Genomic DNA, 21,537 nt, shown 5'->3' on the forward strand with positions numbered 1-21,537 from the left:
ACAGATAAGGGGATATATTAGCAATATGAATCCAAAAGAATGCCATAGAAAACAGTCAAACATTTGGTATGAACAAGGTTATAGTTGACTAAAAAATGAAATGAATAGAATAAATATCAAATGGAAGCAGCTGAGGAGCACAATAGCAAACTGGAAGACCAGAGCATTGGAAGAATATCAATCCCAGAAAGAAGAAAAAAAAAAATTAAAACTTTTGTAATTGATAAATACAAAAAAAAAAAAATGAAAACAACATGGAGGAATGAAATACATGCACTAAATCCAAATAAAAGGAGTTCCAGGAGGAAAAGAGGAAAATTAAAATGGGACTCATAAGTATTTGAAAAAATAAGATATAAATGTTCTAGAATTTTATATAAAATACGATAGTTTACATTGAAAAATCTCATACAGTACCAGAGAGGAGTGATAAGTTAAACACATTTTAATAAAGTTTTAAAATAGAAAATACTTTAAAAAGGAAAAATTGTAAAGCAGCCAGAAGTGAAGAACATATTATATGTAATAGGTCAAGTTCAAGTAACACCAGACTTTTCAATAGCAAGAATGGATGCAAAAATAAAAACTGGATTGGTGTTTGAAAATATTAAATAGCCCAGATTGTTAGATCTAGCCAAAACATCATTAAATAGGATGGTCACCAAACTTACAAGGCCTTAGAGATACTGTCACCCAGAGGCCCACATTGACAAAAGTTTGTAGATGAAGTGCTTAAATTGAAGAAACAGATCCAAGAGATGTTGCAAGTGATGATGGTGGTATGAAATAAAGATAATCAAATATATTGCAAAGTTTGTTGTTATCTTTATTTAGTCATTAGGACAAGGAAGAGATAAATATGCCCAAAATATACAGAATTAATAAGATAGATCTTCACTATCCAATATGGTAGTTACTAGCCTCATGTGGCTATTTAAATTTAAATTTGAGTTAATTAAAATTAAATAAAACTCTAAAATGTGTTCCTTTGTCACACTAGCCACATTTTAAGGGTTTGATAGCCCTACATGGCTGCTATATTGAACAGCATTGCTATAGAACATTTCCATCATCACAGAAAGTTCCATTAGCCACCACCCCTAAGATAGAAAATATTAATAGGATGGCAATGTTTGTAGGGAAGATGACACCAGTGAATATGAGGGCACACAAAAGTTCTATCTTATTATCAAAGAAATAAAAAATCACAATTTTTTAAAATGTGGAAAGGTGAGCAAACAAAAATAATAAATTAATATGGTAGAATGGATCCCATTATACGAGTAATTACAGTAAATGTAAATGGGCTAAAGTCATAGTTAAAAGACAAAGATCGAAAGAAGGGTTTACATATTGTATACAAGAGACCCACTTAAAGCATAGGGGCGTTCAAAAGCAGTTTGATGGCATTGGTTCAGCTGTATGAAATTGCCATTTTTGTAGGACAAAAAAGGATGGATATTGCCAATTTTATATGGTTCAATGTTTTAAGAAATAAAAGACATAAATGGTTACCAACAAAAAGAAAGCTAATACAGCTGCATCGATACTAGATAAAAGAGACACTAAGACAATATGAAGAGTTAGGAATAGAGATTATCACTACATTAATTTGGAAAGATTCAGTTTATTGAAACGACAAAAAGAAATTTTGTCAAATGTATGGACCTAAGAAAACACTCACAAAATGTAGCAAAAAGAGTTAAAACTACAGAAAGAAGTTTGATAAATTCACCATCATATTGGATTGCTATGACAATTATTGATACATCAATCAGACAAAAAATTCAGCAAGAATAGTTGAACACCACAATTGACGAGTTTTCCCTAATGGATGGATACAGAGTTCTATATTCAAAAATTAAAGAATGCCCATTTTTGTCAAGGACACATTTATAGCAATGAATTACATTTAATAACTGATCAAGAAGCTCCAGTGTGCATCAAAGAACACCACTTAGGCTAGACAGCTCTATGTTTGCTTAGGCAGAGTCCTATAAACTCAAACACAAAGTCCTTGAGATCAAACCCAACCTCCACCTAAGAGGTGACTCTCCCAGAAACTTCCTTTAAAAGTTCTAAGAATGAAATCACTTCTCCACCAAGGTACCACCTGCTAAGACTCAAGGCTCAATAGAGTGCTATACTCCCGTGAGTTCAATGACTCTCACTTCTATTTACTCACACAAATAAACAGATTGTACTGAGCAGTACAGTGACCAGTTAAAGCCTGATGGAACAGGGTGTGAAATGGGACTTTTCCTATTATTTAAGAATTTTGGCTAAAGCCACAGAACTTAGGTTGATGAGTGCATCATCATTCTAGAGAGAGAGGCATTGAACACTTTGTCACCCAACTTAATAAAAACATCACAGATGCAGCCCTGCTAATTAGGAAAAAGCTCCATCACGCATCTCCAGCGTAAGTAAGAGATGACCTAGAAATGCACAAAGTGTTGCAGAGAACTAGCAGAGAAACTGGCGGCCTAATTTGGAGCAACGTGTCTTTCTTCTCCTCAAACCCACCCTTTAAAAAGTCTGGGAGGCTCCCAGGGAATCACTCTAAGAGGCTGGGACTGCCTGCAAGGTTCCATGGGCTTCCCCCTGGCTGGAGTTTGGCCAGCAGAGCTGCAGAAACTCCCAAGTCCATCTTGCTGTGCCCCCTTTGTAGACCACAGTGAGACAGCTCTCAGGGGAACTTGTCCATCTTAAAAAGGACAGACATCTCGGGTCCTCTTGAAAATTGAAGGATGCTTTAGAATTTCCAGATTCCTCAGGATGAAGTACCCACATGACACGCAATCCTGTTTCTTGGTTGTTTGGACCACACCCTATTGCACTACTTGTCTGCACTGCTATGCACAAAGCTCTGCACTCTCTCACCCATCTGGTCAAGAGCCCCTCCTGGGAAGAGGACAGAGAAAGAAGGAGGACATTGAAACCATCACACATTGGAGGGCTGGGCTATGGCTTCCCACCCAGTATTCTGTTCTCTGTGTAAAGCAGCCCATTCCTTCAACTGGTCCCTCTACAAAATACTTTCTAATCATTGACTATCCTGGCTTCTCTACTCTGTCTTATTCCCTTTTGCCAGCATCACTGTTCGAGTACATTGCCCTGAAATTGCAATAATTCCACTGCAAAGTGGGACAAATAAGGGAGAATAAACACCATTTCCTTTAAATGTTCTAAAACCCAGGATTTTTACTTACTCACTAATACAGCAAGTCTGAGATTCCTAAGGTCTCACATCATCACAGAATTAGAGACCAAGTAATTTTAGCCGAGCCAGATCTCTTCCCCTCATACATCTGATTTTTTTTCTTTGTTTGATAAGTTGGATAAGTTATGAATATGGGGAAAATGCTGACAAAAGATTAAAAGTACAAATAGCTTTGCATAATTTTCCCCCCAAAATATATAACTAAATCACAATAGTAATTAAAGCCTTGGCTTTCTTTTGTTTTTAATCCTTACCAATTTAAATATTTTTCCAGAACAGTTTCATTGTCTCCAAAAATAGTCCTTCACAGGACAAAAAAAAATTAGCTAATAAATTCTTGTATAGAAAATTGCTCTGTATCTTATAAATATTTCACAAACATTTGCCAGTTTATTTGTTTTTCTAAATGGTTTCTTATTATTTCTTTGTTTAAAAGGTCCTGAGCCATGAATATATCATGTCCGGGGACTGCAAGATAACAAACTATTTTTTTCTCTAATCACATTGTTCTTTACAATTTGATTTACCTCACTGTATAAATTCATTTTCTTGGCATGAGAACAGCTGTCTCATGACTGTTGGGGGCAAAGCTGGAACCCTCAGGCAAACAGCCAGGCTCTCCCGTCTGGCCTGGTGTCACCACCATCCTTTAGGGCCTCTGCCTGAGACAACCCCCCACTGATGCGCAAACAACATCCCAGCCTTGTTTGTATCTGCAGCAGGATTCACAAGAGGGCTGACTCCTAGGAACCTGAGATGACCATTTGCACTGGTGGATCCTCACACAGGGCATGGAGCAGCAGGGATGGGTCCTATGGAGGTGGGACAGGAAGCCTGGGTTCTGGCTCTTCCCAGCCTTGCCCGCCAGCTGGAGCAGCATGTCACCACAGTGGCTTTTGGTTTTCAATCTCCATCCCAGGTCCTTACTGTGACTCGAAGCTCCTGGCCCCTTCCTTTCTTTCCCTGTAGGTTCTCTCTGTGTTGTGCAGTTCTCGCAGTTATTTCAGGAAAGTTGAAACCCCTAGCCTCTTAGTGAGCACACACAGTCTCAGACCTTCAGCCCTTACGCTGTCACAATTTATAGTTAAGACCTACGTGGACCTGAAAGCTTAATTATCATCTGCGAAGCCCTCTTTGATGCTGTTCCCCCCCACTGGCAATGCTCTTGGAGGCACCCTAACACCTGGTTTTTCTAAAGTAACTCTAAGTTTAGCCACTATGGTGCCCTTCGCTGCAAGGAAGACACGGTCTCTATCACCAAAGAGTTACAATCAAGTTCATACAATAGCGTTTATTTAAAGTGTAACACACTCTAAGTGTTTGTGTGTATTAGTTCAATTACACTAGTAGGAAATGTAGCAGCTAGCATTCATGAGTACTCGGTGTACTCCAAGTGCTTTGTACATATTAATCATATTAAATGCAGTGACTTGTTTTATCCTCACAAAATGCACTGACATTGCTTTCAAGATCTAGTTCATTTTGCAGATGGGAAAAGTTAACTTTCCCTAGGTCCAGCAAGTAAAAGCAGAGACGGGGATTTGGGGCTAGGGAGGCTGGGTCCAGAGCCCATACTCATAACAACACGTTACCCTCTCCAAACTGTACCACCCGCGAGTACAGTTAACAGCTCATTCGGAACAACTAATATTCTCACGTGTTTCAGGAGCGCAAAGGTAGGTGAACTCGCTTCCAACTGAGCAGGGGATTTTAAGATGCGGGATCAGCACGTGTTTCAGGAGTGCAAAGGTAGGCGAACTCGCTTCCAACTGAGCAGGGGATTTTAAGATGCGGGATCAGTTACACCAAGACAAGTATGTCAGAAGCAGAGAAATAATTCCCATCTGAGGAGTCTGTGCAAGCACAGAGGAAGCTTCCCAGGTGCCCTTCACCTGGTGCATCCCATTAGCATCCACCCTGACCTTTTTCTCCTCTCTTAGGGGAATCAGAGCTTCCCTAATTTCCAAAACAGGAGCCACTTCACTGTACCTTGCTGTAGCGGCCACACACCATCAAATGGGACTTGTCCCACTCCAACTGTCTTCTTCTCTTCCATCCTAAAAGAAGCTTCTACCCTCTTTCTCTTCTCTTCACTGACAACCTTCCTGAAAATGACGAGTTACATGTTCTCCTGGATTACATAACTAATCAAACAAGGCTTTCATTTGCCTGTGACACAGGTAATGAGAGCAGCTCTTCTTGACATATAACTGAAACAGAAAAACCCTTTATTTATTTTTTTAACTGTTATTTGAAGTTCAGGGGTGCAAGTGCAGGTTTGTTACATAGGTAAACTGGTGTCATGGGGGTTTGTTGTACAGATTATTTCCTTACCCAGGTATTAAGCCTAGTAGCCATTAGTTATTTGTCCTGATCCTCTCCCTCCTCCCACCCTCCACCCTCTGACAGGCCCCAGTGTGTGTTGTTCCCCCCATGTGTCCATGTGTTCTCATCATTTAGCACCTACTTACAAGTGAGAAGATGCGGTATTTGGTTTTCTGTTCCTGCGTTAGTTTGCTAAGGATAATGGCTTCCAGCTCCAACCATGTCCTTACAAAGGACATAATCTCATTCTTTTTATGGTTGCATAGAATTCCATGTACCACATTTTTTTAATCCAATCTATCAGTGGAAACCAAAATTAAGAGTGTCATATGCTGGTGCCTCAACGATCCACCTGAAGACAGAAAAAAAAAATTAAAGGAAAAGAAAACTGGATCAACATAGAAAGATTGGATCAACATAGAAAGCTTGGGCAGACTTGGATCTGACTCCCTCTCCCTCTCTTCCTTCCCTAGCCTAATACTTAATCCCTCACCAATCTTAGTAGGTTACACACACCAAGAACCCAAAACTCCCAGTTGAAGCCCTCCTTCACCTTCATGCTTTAAAAGGAAAAAACTCGGCCAGGTGCGGTGGCTCAAGCCTGTAATCCCAGCACTTTGGGAGGCCGAGGCGGGCGGATCACAAGGTCAGGAGATCGAGACCATCCTGGCTAACACGGTGAAACCCCGTCTCTACTAAAAAATACAAAAAAAAAAAAAAACTAGCCGGGCGTGGTGGCGGCGCCTGTAGTCCCAGCTACTCAGGAGGCTGAGGCAGGAGAATGGCGTAAACCCGGTAGGCAGAGCTTGCAGTGAGCCGAGATCTGGCCACCGCACTCCAGCCTGGGCAACAGAGCGAGACTCCGTCTCAAAAAAAAAAAAAAAAAAAGGAAAAAACTCCTAAATGCCAGGAGTTGCAGTAATCAAAGGACACTGCCCTGATAGCATACTGTAGCCACACCATTACTTTACAATGGCATAGAGAATCTTTAAGAAATTATGTCCCAAATTTGAGCTATAAGTGTCCAAGAGTTTGAGAATTCCATCATAATTGCAACGAAGTTAGTTACACAGTTTCCATTATTTTAAGGACTACTCAGCTAAATGAGGAAATGTTCCAGCCTGGGGCCACTGAAGATGCCTCTGATGCAAAACGTCTAACGTTTGCAAGTAAAAGTGTTAAATCCCGAGTGATTCCATAGGGTAGCAGTCACCAGTCTTTTTGGAACCGGGGACCAGTTTTGTGGAAGATAATGTAACATGGACTGGGGGCAGGGGTGATGGTTTCGGGACGATTCAAGTGCATTACATTTATTGTGCATTTTATTTATATTATTATATTTAATATATAATAAAATAATTAGACAACTCACCATAATGTAGAATTCAGTGGGAGCCCTGAGCTTGTTTTCCTGCAGCTAGATGGTCCCATCTGGGGGTGATGGGAGGCAGTGACAGATCATCAGGCATTAGATTCTCATAAGGATCGCGCAGCCTAGATCCCTGGCATGCACAGTTCACAACAAGGTTCGAGCTCCTGTGAGAATCCAATGCTGCTGCTGATCTAACAGGAGGCAGAGCTTAGGTGGGAATGTGAGCAATGGGGAGTGGCTGTAAAGATGGATGAAGCTTTGCTTTCTCACTCACCTCTCGCCTCCTGCTGTGTGGCCCAGGTTCTAACAGGCCACGGACCATACCAGACCAGTCCTTGGCCTTTGGGGACCCCTGCCATAGGGTACAGGGTGTACTGATGTCAAATCAAATCATCAAACTATGAAAAAGAAAGTCAAAACATGTGCCCCGAACTTCCACTTCTAAGTGGTAGGTCACAGCCAATGCTGCTGATCTCAGGAACTAAAACAAAACAAAAGAAAAAAAAATCATTTTCAAAGCATTGGAGAGATGTGGAATCAACGAGGCCTAAATAAACTTTCAGAGAGAAAAGCCAGTAAGAGGGAGATGATGGTTGGTATCTATTTTTCCCTGGAAACATCTTCCTATACTGTTAAATAGGTAGAAGCCCAATGATCAGATTTAGGTCAGGTAGAAGATGCCGCTGGAAGAAGGAAAACCAGAAAAACTTTCAGTGGTGCCGTAGGGCTAGGGTGACAAATCATATCTCAGGCGAGGGCCCTGCAATGCATAGCTGATTTAACCCACAAGACATTTGCTGATTTTTTTTTTTTTTTTTTTTTTAGCTGAGTAGTCAGGGGAGTGGAGGCCTTTAAAGAGCTAGGCCAAAAGTTCCTGAAAGGCAAAGTAAAATTTCTGTCAATATTTGTGACTAGTAAACAAAAAGCTTCCCAGGGAAGGGACCTGAAAAGAAATCCAGCACAAGCTGAAAGTGAATTCACACCAGGATCTGCAGTCACTCTTTAGGGGGCACCAGACAAATGTGGGTATCAAGGCTCAGCCACTGGCAAGAGGCTGCTGGTGCTGGAGACAGAAAATAAAGCAAAACTTTAGTGTTTGTGAAGGACAAAATTCGCGTGTAGGGCATCCAACCCAACCATTCTCTCCATCAAGACCTTTGCCAAATTCTGGAGACGAGGTCAGGAGTGTCAGTGCTGAGCTTAAACTTCTCTAAAGCAAAGCTGAATCACCCACAATCATTCAGAACTCAGGATGCAAAGACTTTCCAAGCTCTCAGATGAAGCCCTGAGAACAGAGGTAGGCTGAGTCTGATCAAAACCACACCAATTCGTAATGGCTGGACCTTGGGAATCAACCTCCTCTGCCTCAGAGAAGAGACACAAAACACTTTCGTATGGAAAATAACATCGTTGGAACCTCTACAGTCTTTTATACAAAATATTCAGCTTATAAGAAATTATTAGATCTGTGAAAAGATAAGACCATAGGCTCAATGTGCTTTAATGTTTTTAAAAGCAAACAACAGAATTAGTTTCTCAAGTGACCCAAATTCTAGATACAACAGACAATTATTTTAAAGTAATTATGATTAACATATTCAAGAAAATAGAGGAAATGAGAGGCAATAAAAATAGAATAATGGCAATTTGCAAATAAGAATTAGAATTATTTTTTAAATAAACTATAGAACTAAAATCATAATATCCAAAATTAAGAATGCAATGTATAGTTTTAACAGTAGATTGGACATAAAACTGGTGAACTGGAAAGCAATGCAACAGAAAAACACCCAAACTGAACGAAAGAAACTAAAAAGAAAAAAATGATTTTAAGAAATTAAGAGAAATATGGGATATATTCAAAATGTCTAAACAATATATAATTGCATTACCAGGGAGGGGAGAGAATGAGAAGCAATATTCAAAGAGATCATGACTAAAAACATTCCAAACTGATGAAAGACATCAACCCACACATTCAAGAAGTTCAGCAAACTTCAAGCAAGATAAATATAAAGAAAATCACACCTAGATATATCATTGATGTCAGCTTTCTAAAAATCAAGGACAACAAGAAAATATTAAAATCAGCCAAAGAAATAACATATTCCCTTCAAATGAGAAAAAAAAAAAATTAATAGCTGACTTATCAAAAGAAATCTTAGAAGCAGAATACAAGCAGGGCATGGTGGCTCATGCCTGTAATCCCAGCACTTTGAGAGGGCAAGATGGGCAGATCACTTGAGGTCAGGAGTTCAAGACCAGCCTGGCCAACATGGTGAAACCCCGTCTTTACTAAAAATACAAAAATTAGCCGGCCATGGTGGCAGACACCTATAATCCCAGCTACTCAGGAGGCTGAGGCAGGAGAATTGCTTGAACCTTGGAGGCGGAGGCTGCAGTGAACCGAGATTGCATCACTGCATTCCAGCCTAGGCGACAGAGCAAGACTCCATCAAAAAAAGGAAAAGGAGGGGGAGGGGCAGGGGGAGAGGGAGGGGAAATCATGGGAAAAGAAAACAATGGGAAATTTGTAACTTTATATGCTTTATTCAAGAAAAAGGAAGAAAATTACAAATAAAGAACAGAGCAGAATTTCAGTAAATTTTAAAAAAATCTTTAAAAATCAACAAGATCGGCCGGGCGCGGTGGCTCAAGCCTGTAATCCCAGCACTTTGGGAGGCCAAGGCGGGCGGATCACAAGGTCAGGAGATCGAGACCACTGTGAAACCCCGTCTCTACTAAAAATACAAAAAATTAGCCGGGCGCGGTGGCGGGCGCCTGTAGTCCCAGCTACTCAGGAGGCTGAGGCAGGAGAATGGCGGGAACCCGGGAGGCAGAGCTTGCAGTGAGCCGAGATCGCGCCACTGCACTCCAGCCTGGGCAACAGCGTGAGACTCCGTCTAAAAAAAAAAAAAAAAAAAAATCAACAAGATCAAAAGTTATGCTTTGAAATGATAAATCTCTAGTAAAATAGAACAAGAATAAAATGCAAACTACCTAATAAAAAAGAAAAAATGAACTATAACTACAGATCCTACAAACATTAAGAAGATAGAAGAATATTATGAACAAATTTACTCCATAAAATGTGGCAATCTGAATTACATCAACAAATTCCTCAAATACAATTTACCAATTCTAACAGAAGAATAAATAGAAAATGTGAATAGTCTGGTATACATTAAAGAAATTAAATTATTATATAATTTACAATAATTAATTATTCAGCTTATTCAGTAGATTATTTAATTTATTATTAATATTTCCACAAAAAACGCCCAGGCACAGGTGGGTTTTTCATTTCACAGGAACAATTAGTAAGTAATGTATTACACCATTAAAGGACTATAAGGAGAGGAAATACTTCCCAACTTTTATGAATGAATCTCTCTCAGAACATATACTCAAAAATTATTTTAAAATATTAACATAGTAAGTTCAGTGATATATAAAAAAGATACCATATCATGAAGACATAGGGTTTACTTCAGGACTGGAAGAACAGTTTTGCTTTTAAAGGCAATCAGTCTAATTCATCACATCATCAGAAAAAATACTGGGGAAAAATCATGCCTTTATGTTAATGCAAAACATTAGACAGAATTCAACACTCATTCATGACTTTTTATAAAAACTCAAACTAGCAATATGGACAATATATATGGAGATTCTTTGGGGGAAATGGCAAAGATCTATTTCTTGATATCAGTTATCATTGCGAGGGCTTCCATCTTGAAATAATTCGCTAAGCTATACATTTATTATGAGTGGGATTTTTCTGTGTCTATGATTTATTTTACAATAAAAATGTAAATAAAAAAGGAAGAAGTTGAAGAAGTTAGCAAGATAATCTGAATATCATGAATCCCATTAAGAACTTATTTTTTTCAGACCGTGATGAGTGTCTGCACCTGTGTTCACAACTGGAAATTCATTATGTCCCACATCATCTTTAAATTTAAGTGAAGCAACACTATGCAGTCTACTCTATTAAAATGACTTATTATCTTTAGATGATTCATTTACAGGTTGAGTAAGGGAAAATGTGTTATATCCTTCAATTGCATGGCTAGAATGCTGAACAAATAGGATTCCAATATCATAAATTTATTTTTGACCTATCACAATGCAATTATATATTACCTTTAATGTTCTCACGGGCCTTGCAATTTTTTGATAGGAGAGTTTGCAATTATTTGAAGAGATGCAAAGGATTGAGGGAGGGAAAGGGTATGGAGTGTATTTGGGGTGTGTATGTATAACGTGATTGTGTTTGTTTCTGGGTGATCTGTTATTATGTGAGTGTGTATAATATGCATTTGGTGTGTGTGAGGGATGTCTGTGCATATTTGTGTATATCTGTGTGTTGTGTATGTACTACATACTGTGTGTATTATGTATGTGTGGTGTGTGTGTATTGTGTGGCACATGTGGCATTGTGTTTCATCGTATTGTACTGTATTATGTGGTGTGTTTGTAGCATGTGTATTCTTTGGTGTATATGTGGTATGTGTCTGTGTTGCACTGTATGTGTGTTATATGAGTATGTGTCTGTGTTGCACTGTGTGTATGTTATATGTGCATGTGTCTGTGTTGTACTGTGTGTGTGTTATATGTGCATGTGTCTGTGTTGCACTGTGTGTGTTATATGTGCATGTGTCTGTGTTGCACTGTGTGTGTGTTATATGTGCATGTGTCTGTGTTGCACTGTGTGTGTGTTATATGTGGTATATGTCTGTGTTGCACTGTATGTGTGTTATGTGTATGTGTCTGTGTTGCACGGTACGTGTGTTATATGTGCACTGTGCAGTAAGTGAAAGATGTTTGTGCATGTATTGTGTGTGTGATATGGTTAGAAGACTACACATTCATTAACAGAGTTATTTTGAAAAACTTGTAATCAATCCAGGAAATGGCTACCCAGAAGGCTGAGTCTAGAAATCCTACCATGAAGGAATAGAAAGAGCAGGGAAAGATAAACTTGAATAGGAGACAATTTAGAAAATGAAAGCAAGATTTCTTTTTAACTGGCTGAAAATGTCCAAAAAGGAACTCATGTAAAGGGACAAGGCTTCTCCGTGTGGATACAGAAGGCAGAACGGAAGCTTGTTATTTGAAATGCAATTAGACATCTAAAAAAAAAAGCAATTTACTCCTTGCTGAGTGGAGAATTTTCAGTCACAGTGGGTAGTATGTAAGTAGAGGTGAAATGCAGAGCTATTGGGGTTGGGTAACCTCAAGATGCTCTCAACTGCGAAAGGGTTAGAAAGAAGAATAAAGAGAGTGCTAGACCATGCCCAGCCTTGCCCATCCCCATGCCCTTGCTGGCAGGTGCTCAACAGAACCATGCTCTTGGGAAGGCACAGTGAGATTATTGGTGGCTGCTCCTTGGATGGTTCCCAATGAACTCAATGCTGAGGGAATCCACTCTAATACCCTCTCCTTGAACTGAAGAGCTATTACTCAGATCAAGATATAGGCAATCTCATAATTAAAACCTAAGTGAAGAGGAAGGATCATAGATCGAGACCATCAGAAGCCAACACCATGGCATACAGCTTTGTCCCAATGGGTGGTGATGGAAGTAATAAGAAGTATGGGGAGCAGAAGAAAATTTAGCTCTGCTCTTGCTTCTAACAAGGTTTCCACATATTTCCTGTGTTAAACAAGTAACTCATCTTAGATTATGGAGTCAAGGCCTATCCACTTTTCCAAACACAGCCACAAGCCCGGAGAAACCTAGAAAATAATAGTCATTAGCTTCAACTACAGGCTTTCAAAAATTATCTGTAAACACGCATGCAATTTTTTCAAAAGGCAAGATTTGGCCTGAGCAACAACACAATTGAGAGTCTCTGGCATCTCCTTTGTGTACTATGGAATACACATCCATAATCCATGCAATTTTTAGTAGTGGAATCTATCTTCTGCTTCCATCCCATTTTACACATCACTTCTGGCTCTATCCCATTCATCTTCTAGGACCTGAGGACTGGGGATGAGACTTGGCAATGCCACAGTTGCTCCTGCCTGGTACAAATTAATTTGTAGGTAATTCAATAGTGGCCAAGCATATCTTTACAACCATCCAGCTCAAGTCAATGTGAATGCAATGATCATGCATTCTTCAAATTGCATCAAAAACAAGCAGGTATCTTGTAGGTCCATTTCCTGTACAATATTCCTAAATGTTCAAATCTGCATTTTAAAGGTCTGATGAAACAAATTCAAGTTAATATTACTTGCTAAAAATTAGAAATGAGCACAACAATTTCCTAGCAGCTTTAAAATACCCCCAAACTGGAAACAATCCAAATGTGTATCAATGAAGAGAAAGGATAAATCTCCTGTGCAATGGAGTATGACACAGTATCTAGGTCAGTTTAGGCTGCTATAACAGAATATCATAGACCAGGCAGATTATATAACAAATATTTATTTCTCACTGTCAGTTCTGGAGGCTGGGAAGTCCAAGATCAAGGTGCCAGCAGATTCATGTATGAGGAGGGCTTCTCACCTGGTTTGGAGGTGGCCATCTTCTTGTATCCTCACATGGCAGAGAGAGAGAGAGCTCTAATCTCTTCATCACCTTGTGAGTGCACTAATCCCATTCATAAAGGCTCCATTCTCATGACCTCTTGATACTATCACGTAAGGATTTAGGCTTCAAGACATGAATTTGAGAGGAACACAAATATTCAGTCCATCAGTCCATAGCACACAGCACACACATAGCACACATTTTCATGAAAAAGAATGAACTCCTGATGGCTGCAACAACACGAATTAGTTTCAGTGGCATAGCTAAGTGAAGGAAGCCACACAGAAAAGAGCAGATGCTGTGTGATGCCATGTATGTAAAGTTCAAAACCAAGCAAAGCCAATCTATAGTGAGAAGGTGTATTGGTCCACTCTCAGGCTGCTATAAGGACATCCCCAAGACTGGGTAATTTATAAAGGAAAGAGTTTTAATTGACTCACAGGTCTACAGGGCTGAAGAGGCTTCAGGAAACTTACAATCATGGTGGAAGGAGAAGCAAATACAACCTTCTTCACATGGTGACAGCAAGGAGAAGTGCCAAGCAAAAGAAGGAAAAGCTTCGTACAAAACCATCAGATGAGCCGGGTGCAGTGGCTCACACCTGTAATCCCAGCACTTTGGGAAGCCGAAGTGGGTGGATCACTTGAGGTCAAGAGTTCGAGACAAGCCTGGCCAACATGGTGAAGCCCCACCTCTACTAAAAGTACAAAAATTAGCCGGGTGTCATGACACACACCTGTAGTCCCAGCTACTCGAGAGGCTGAGGCATGACAATCGCTTGAACCTGGGAGGCAGAGGTTGCAGTGAGCTGAGATCATGTCACTGCACTCCAGCCTGGGTGACAGAGAGAGACTCCATCTCAAAAAAAAAAAAAGAAAATCATCAGATCTCGTGAGAACTTACTCATTATCACAAGAATAGCATGGGGGAACCACCCCCCATAATTCAATTACCTCCCACCAGGTCCCTCCCATGACATGTGAGGATTACAGGAAGTATAAGACGAGATTTGGGTAGGGACACAACCAAACCATATCAGAGGGGTCAGGGTAAACATGATTCTGGGGGCAGGGGATAGTGACAGAAAAGAAGTCCAAAGAGGTGTTCTGAGGTCTGGCAATATTGTGTGTCTTGCTCTGGCTGGCGGTTAGTTACATGGATGCATTTAGTATGTGAAAATTCATGGGGCTGTACATTTGATAAATAGACCCATGGAGCCGGGCGCGGTGGCTCCCGCCTGTAATCCCAGCACTTTGGGAGGCCGAGACGGGTGGATCACGAGGTCAGGAGATTGAGACCATCCTGGCTAACACGGTGAAACCCCGTCTCTACTAAAAAATACAAAAAACTAGCCGGGCGAGGTGGCGGGCTCCTGTAGTCCCAGCTACTTGGGAGGCTGAGGCAGGAGAATGGCGTAAACCCAGGAGGCGGGGCTTGCAGTGAGCTGAGATCCGGCCACTGCACTCCAGCCTGGGGGACAGAGCTAGACTCCGCCTCAAAAAAAAAAAATATATATATATATATATATATATATATACCCATGGAAAACAAGCAGTAAATGAGCTCAATAGGAATTTACAAATCTCCTGTAGGAGGATGCTAATGTAACACAGCCTAAATTATAATGCCATTTTGGGGAAGTTTTGTGGCCTCAAATACCATTAGGAAACCCACAGGGAATGGGAAGACACTTGGCTCAAGGCATTGGAATATCAGAATCATGACCCTTTTTGGGACTAGAAGATCTTGGAAATCATATACATCAAGCCTCTCAGTTTACAGATTTGGAAATGAGGTTCCCAAGCTTCCGTTGTTGCAAATATTGTCTGGAAGACAATGCCTTCAATCAATGGAGCTCAGCCCTGGCTACACGACAAAACCACCCGGAGAGCTTTAAAACATATTGATATCCAGGCTCACCCGCAGCCTAATTAATTTATAATCTCTGGAAATGAGGGTCCACATCAATACTTCTACCAGCTCCCCAGGTGAGTCTAATGACTGCATCGAATCATTACAGCACCCATATTTTGCTTAAATTTGTTTCGGATTACTCTGCCAGACCCTTTGCAAAGCCTAAAGCAATGGGCCCAGGAGTGGTGAGTTTTGTTCAGCACAGAGGGGATGTGGGAGGAGGAGAAGCCCAAAGAGAGGCTCAGTGAGGGTGAGGGGCCCCACCACCCGCTCCCCCCACCTTGCCTGTAGTTGCCAACACCACCTGCCTCGGAGCCAGGGAGAAATGCTCTTCCGTTCTCTCTACAAGATTTCCTGTCACTTCCTCCCAACTCACATTCAGTGGTGCCAGTTGCATAACCCAAGGAGCTGTTTTCTTAAAGTTCAAAGTCAGAATGGATCTGGCACAGCAAGAAATTCAGGATAAATTTAGTTAAGATCTCTGTTCTGGCAGCAGAGACATGGCTTTGACTCGGCTGCGCCATGAGTCCCGATGCACAGGCTGGAGGTGCACACCCAGATCCTCAACTGCAGCCACAAATAATGTCAGGTAGCGTCTGGGCCTTTCCCGCCACTCCCAGGAAGTCATTATGCCCCATCTTCGGTTTCCTCTACCTGTAGGAAGAGCTCAACAACAATGCATTTGCCACTCTCACAGGTGTGGACCTACCAGTGGGATGTGTCCAAGCAGGATCCGGGAGGCAACTGTCAAGTTAGGAAATGAGATTCCTTGGAGGTGGGCAGGCAAACACAAAGTAAGTGCCCACCAGTTACAGAACACTCAGCACTTTATATGCATGCCTTGTTTAAATCCTTGCACATCACACGTGCAAGCCATTTGCTAATATTTTACCATCTAGAGACTAAAGGCTCAGCCCCACTGAGAAATCTCACAGAAGGTTAGAGAGAGCATCTGGGTTTGGACACAGGTCTTCGGGATTCCAGAGACCATGTGTGTTATTAACGACTCTGTTGCTTTCTAGATAGTCTTTCATTAAAATCGTAAGAGATGGAAAACTAAATAAAATATAGGTCTATTTTGCTCATTCACCCTTTCCTTTTTTCAGCCATATTTCAGTGAGGACCCACCATGTGTGAAGCACTAAATTGTTGGGGTTCGTGAGAGCTCATCACACTCACTTTTACCCAGCCAGTTTGGAACTGAGAAAAAGGTGCTGGAGTCATGTGGATAAAGATGGAAGATCCCAGCCATAGTACTGGAAAAGCAGAGTGGGAGAAGACAGCTCAGGTAAGGGAGCAAAGGTGCAGCTCACCCCCTTTTCAGAAACAACTGACCCCCAGATCTGCAAGCCCATCCACTGGGGAAGCACCTGCCCTGTGAAAGTTCTCAGAATCCAAACAGAGTCGCTAATGTTAAGAAAACCCTCACAACTAGAGCCAGGGAAGCCATGAAGAGCAGGTTCTAAAACCATATGCCTGACAACAACAACAACAACAACAAGAACAAACTCCAGAAAAACCACAACTTTGCTCAAAGACCATTGCAACCTTATGCAAATAATAATAATAATAATAATTCTGCAAGGACATCTGTCCAGCAGCTGCCTGTCCAACCTCAGACTGGTATCACCCTTGCTGTTGATCTTTGTAGCCAAGGGTAATTATCTCAAAAGTAATAATTAAGTAATCCTCCTCATTTTTTTTCCAAAAAACCTTTGCCTTCCTTTATCTCCCTGAATACAGGCATAGTTTACTGCAATGTGCATATTCCCATTGCAATGCTCTCTTCTCAGATCATCATCTTTGCTTTCAGAGAGCCTCTCTCTGTTTCATGTAGGTGGACAACCCTTGCCTCATAGAAGAACAAGCAGATGGAGCAGGGTGTACCTGACCCATGCACCTTTCCTGCAGTTTCATGTCCCTGAGGTATCTAGAATAGGCGAAGCCAGAGATTGAAAGTAAATTAGAGGTTTCCAGGGACTGGGGAGAGGCAGCTGAAGGGGATTATTTAACAAGTTCAGAATTTCCGTTTGGGATGATTAAAAAGTTTTGGAAATACTAATGATGGGTACACAATATTGCGAAGGTACTTATTGTTAATAAATTTGTACACCTAAAAATAATTAAAATGGCAAATTTTATTTTACATGCATCTTCCCACACAAAAAAATAAATTCCAAATAGACTTCTGTTGATACTCCTTCTCCCCTCCAGCAACCAACCTGTCTCCTTTGAAAAGTGTTATTAGCTCTCAACGCCAGAAATTCATTCCTCCCCTCCTCTTTTCTTTTGAACCTACTTCAAGCAGCCTTTCTTCCTGCTGCTGCACCCACCTGGAGGAGGTGATGGGACAGTGTGGCCAGGGCTGCAGAGAGAAGTGGGGCAGTGATGCATGAACACCTCGCTGCTGCCAGAGTGGCAGGAAACATGGGCAGAATCTAGACAGGGGTGCAGGGGCCAGGAAGGGTTGTTGGTTTTGCAATAAAAGACACGACCGCACGTGTGTGTGCTCCTGGGAAGGATCCAGAGGAGGGGATGAATGAGGCCCTGGGGCGCGAGAAGCAGCTGCAGGTGAGACCAGCACTTCCCCTAAGGGAGGGGAGGGATGAGGCACCACATCCTGCGGCTGGTGCGTTTGGCCCTGGAGCTGCGAGGATTCTATTCTGATTGCTCCTCCTCTCTTTGCAGCAGAGTTATCAGAGCAGAGAGATAGGGTTGTGGCTGCAGAGGTCCAGGGAGAAGGCTGGAAATAGCCATTACTGAGAATAAGTGAGAGGACTGACGATGGAGCAGCAACAAGGAAGGCCCGCCTGAAGATGGTACTCGCAGGTGAAGAATGCCAGTGTTGAAACGCAATCACAGAAATACACAAATAACAAAGTCGAAAATGAAAAATGCCTACTTTGGAGACTTCATTAGTTCCCTAGGGCTGCGTAACAAATTGCCAGTAACTGGGTGGCTTGAAGAACAGATACTTTTTCTATCACCATTCTGGAGACTGGAGTTGGAACTCAAGGTGGCAGCAGGGCTGGTTCCTTTCATGCGTTCTGGGGGAGGCTGTGTCCCAGACCTCTCTCCAGCCTCTGGTGGCTGCCAGCAGGGCTTGGCGTCCCTTGACTGGAGACGCATCAATCTCTGCCTCCCTCTTCACATAGGGTTCTCCTCTCTGGGTCTCTGAGTCACTCTCCCCTCACTTGCCTTTTCAAAAGGATGCCAATCACTGGATTAGGGCCCACCCTCATCTTAACTTGATGGCATCTGCAAAGACCCTATTTCTAAAGTCACATTCATAGGCTCCAGGGCTAAGACATCAAAGTATCATTTAGAAGGACACAATTCCATGCATGAGAGGGGTACAGATGATGTATCATGAGAGTGCAGAGGAGAAAAACATGATTATTCCCAACGAGGGCATCAGAGAAATCTCAGAAGAGTTCTGAAGAGAAGGTGGGATTGGTGGCTGGGCGCGGTGGCTCATGCCTGTAATCCCAACACTTTGGGAGGCTGAGGCAGGCAGATCGCCTGAGGTTGGGAGTTCGAGAAGGTGAGATCGGGACATCTGAGGCTGTCTACAATCTTAGCACATTTTTGACACACAGGTGAGCATCATTCTTTAATGCCCATTAGTGGGCACACAAATAAATAGGAATCTGGGCAGGACAAACTTCCCTGCCTGCCTCAAATCCTCGTTCGTCTCTTACTCTGTGACTGGCAAGTTGCTGAATTTCCCGGTGCCTCAGTGCTTCTATTCATGAAATAGGTATTCATGAATAGGTCCTCATGAAAAGAACATTCTCTCGGGGGGAACTTCATAATGAATCTGCTATCAGTTGTGTGTCTTGGTAACTTAGATACAAGGAGTATGTCAAACACACCAAGCAAAGGGGGTGTCTCCACTTCTTTCTGTCACAGTGGAGAGCTGGCATTCACAACAGTGAAAGGGTGTGTTGAATTTCCAGGTCATTGTGCAGCTCCTAACCATGAAGACGCCTACATTTCTCACGTTATAAACAATCTTCCCTACCAGGACAGTGAGTTGGTAAGAAACCAGGTGCCAAGCTGTCCACCAATCAAAGTGGGCATCTTCATGAGTGTGATGCACTTCTTCGTATCTAAGCCAGGAAGCCCTAAAAGTGAGGATGGAAGGCACACATGGAAGCAAACCCTCAGGGAAGGTTACCAGCTATCAAGGAAATCCTCTTCCTTATGCCTCATTGTAATGACTCATTGCTGAAGATGACATCTGTGCATTACACAAAATGCGCAATTACATTACTGAGGCACACACTGTTCACTGCCTGCCCCAAAAACATTCTTAGGCTGTCTGTGCTACTATAACCAAATACATGAGAGCTATAATTTATAAACAGAAATAGAAATGTATTGCTCACAGTTCTGGAGGCTGGGAAGTCCAAGGTCAAGGCACTAGCAGGCTGTGTCTGGTGATGAGAGGAGGGGTGAGCTGGGCTTCCTGGGTCGAGCAGGGGCTCAGAAAGCTGTGAAACTCACTCATTTCCTGCATCAGGACTTCGTTCAGTCCTGGAGGAATAATATTGAAGATATATGCTTAAAATATTCCTAACACCCGCATTTGTGCATGTGTTTTCTTCACCAAGAAAGCTATAAACAGCGAAAATTTTGCTGTAAGTTTCCCTGTGTCCTTTCTCCCTCTCTCCCTTCCTCTTCCCCCCGGAAACTAAAGTAAAAGGAATGTTAATTGCCCTTTTTTCTGTGACCAGTGGACCTTATCTATACTCCTAATTCCAGTTCCTTGTAAACATACTTTGTAAAGTCCTGTGAGATCCCGTCTCCTTTGCCATGCCGCTGCAAGGTCATAAAATAGATAAAACCTAAGTTGCAATTCCGGTTTTCCTCAAGATCTGAAACATGTCATAAATTTGTCTTTGTTTCTCACTCTGGAAACATCTTCTTTAAGGCATATTTCCTGCCTTAAAGAGTTTAAAAGGCATTCATATGATCTAACTCTGGCTACCCGTTCAGGACCCCTTCCACATCATGGAAGCTTTGTACTTTCACTCTGCTCAATAAAGCCTACAGCTTTTTCTCTCTATCGGTCTGTGTCTCTATCACTCGCCGCAGTCAGCCGCCACTCCAATTCTTTGGTGTGGCTAGGAAAGAACCTTAGATGTTACAGTGAGGGCTGCACCATCCGTCGCATCTCCCCATGGCAGCATCCTCACGTGGTGGAAGAGAGAAAATCCACTTTCTCAATCCTTGTATAACTGCCCTCATCCCATCCATCAGGGATCTGCCTCATGACTTCATCACCTCCTAAAGGCCCCACCTCTTAATACTATTACGTTGGCAATTAAATTCTAACATATGAATTTCAGAGGGGACACATTCAAACCATAGCTCATTTCCACCTCCTCCTTTAGCAACTGAACCCCAATGTGGTTCATCCACCAGACAGGGGTCTCTTAATGGCAGAGAAGGTGGGATCATCCCCAGACGAAGTAGAAACAGGTAAGCAGTTCTAGCCAAGGAGACATAAGGGAATCTTCTAGGGGGAAGGTCTCTGAAATCATCTTTTCCTCTCTATAAAAGAGCTTGTCAAGAGAGACCCTTCTCCGACCAGCTAATTGTCATTTGCTTCTTTTCCTGTGGTCTGATTTCAGGGAGATCATTGATTTGATTGTCAAGTCACTTCAAGAATAGCGATTTCAGCCTGAAATGCAGAAGTAGAGGAGACATAGCAGAAAGGCATCTGCTCATCTGCAGAAAGACACAGCAGCAAGGCATCCTCAGAGGACCAAGGCTGGATGGTTCTCCCCATCCTGACCCAGCAAACTCCACTGTGTGTGCATCCATTAGAAAAGCCAGGGCCTATTGGCTGCAGGGTGAATGTTAGAAATAGGCTCTTGCTGTTAAAGTTAAGGCATTTACCTCTTCAGAGGTCTTCTTCAAAACCTCCTGCTATCTTCTTTCCCCAACCACACTGTTTCCCTCTCTCCCATCCCCCCAAAATGGCCTTTCCTTCAGCCGAGGCCTTTGACTCCCCTCCCCCTCATCCCTCCTCTCAACAAGAGATACCCCTGAGGCCACTGTCCTTGGTTGGGAGTGATAAAAAAGGAAAAAAGAAACCTACTATTCCTGTAAAACTTGAGCTAAGAAAAATGACTGAACTGTTAAAAATCA

At 42.0% G+C, this 21,537-nt stretch overlaps 1 long non-coding RNA gene across 2 annotated transcripts; it reads right to left on the reverse strand.

The window, feature by feature from the left end:
- Window positions 1-437: 437 nt before the first annotated feature.
- On the reverse strand, window positions 438-21,323 carry LOC105489468 (uncharacterized). Of its 2 annotated transcripts, none has more exons than XR_011625164.1 (4): window positions 19,770-21,323; window positions 7,195-7,401; window positions 5,695-5,900; window positions 438-5,433 (listed from the first exon to the last, which is right to left on the reverse strand). It is a non-coding gene; the product is annotated as an uncharacterized lncRNA (long non-coding RNA). The 2 variants fall into 2 exon arrangements; XR_011625165.1 differs by lacking the exon at window positions 19,770-21,323 and adding an exon at window positions 13,441-14,853.
- Window positions 21,324-21,537: the final 214 nt, after the last annotated feature.

This window comes from Macaca nemestrina, chromosome 6, assembly GCF_043159975.1.
Source record: "Macaca nemestrina isolate mMacNem1 chromosome 6, mMacNem.hap1, whole genome shotgun sequence".
Taxonomy (NCBI): Eukaryota; Metazoa; Chordata; class Mammalia; order Primates; family Cercopithecidae; genus Macaca; species Macaca nemestrina.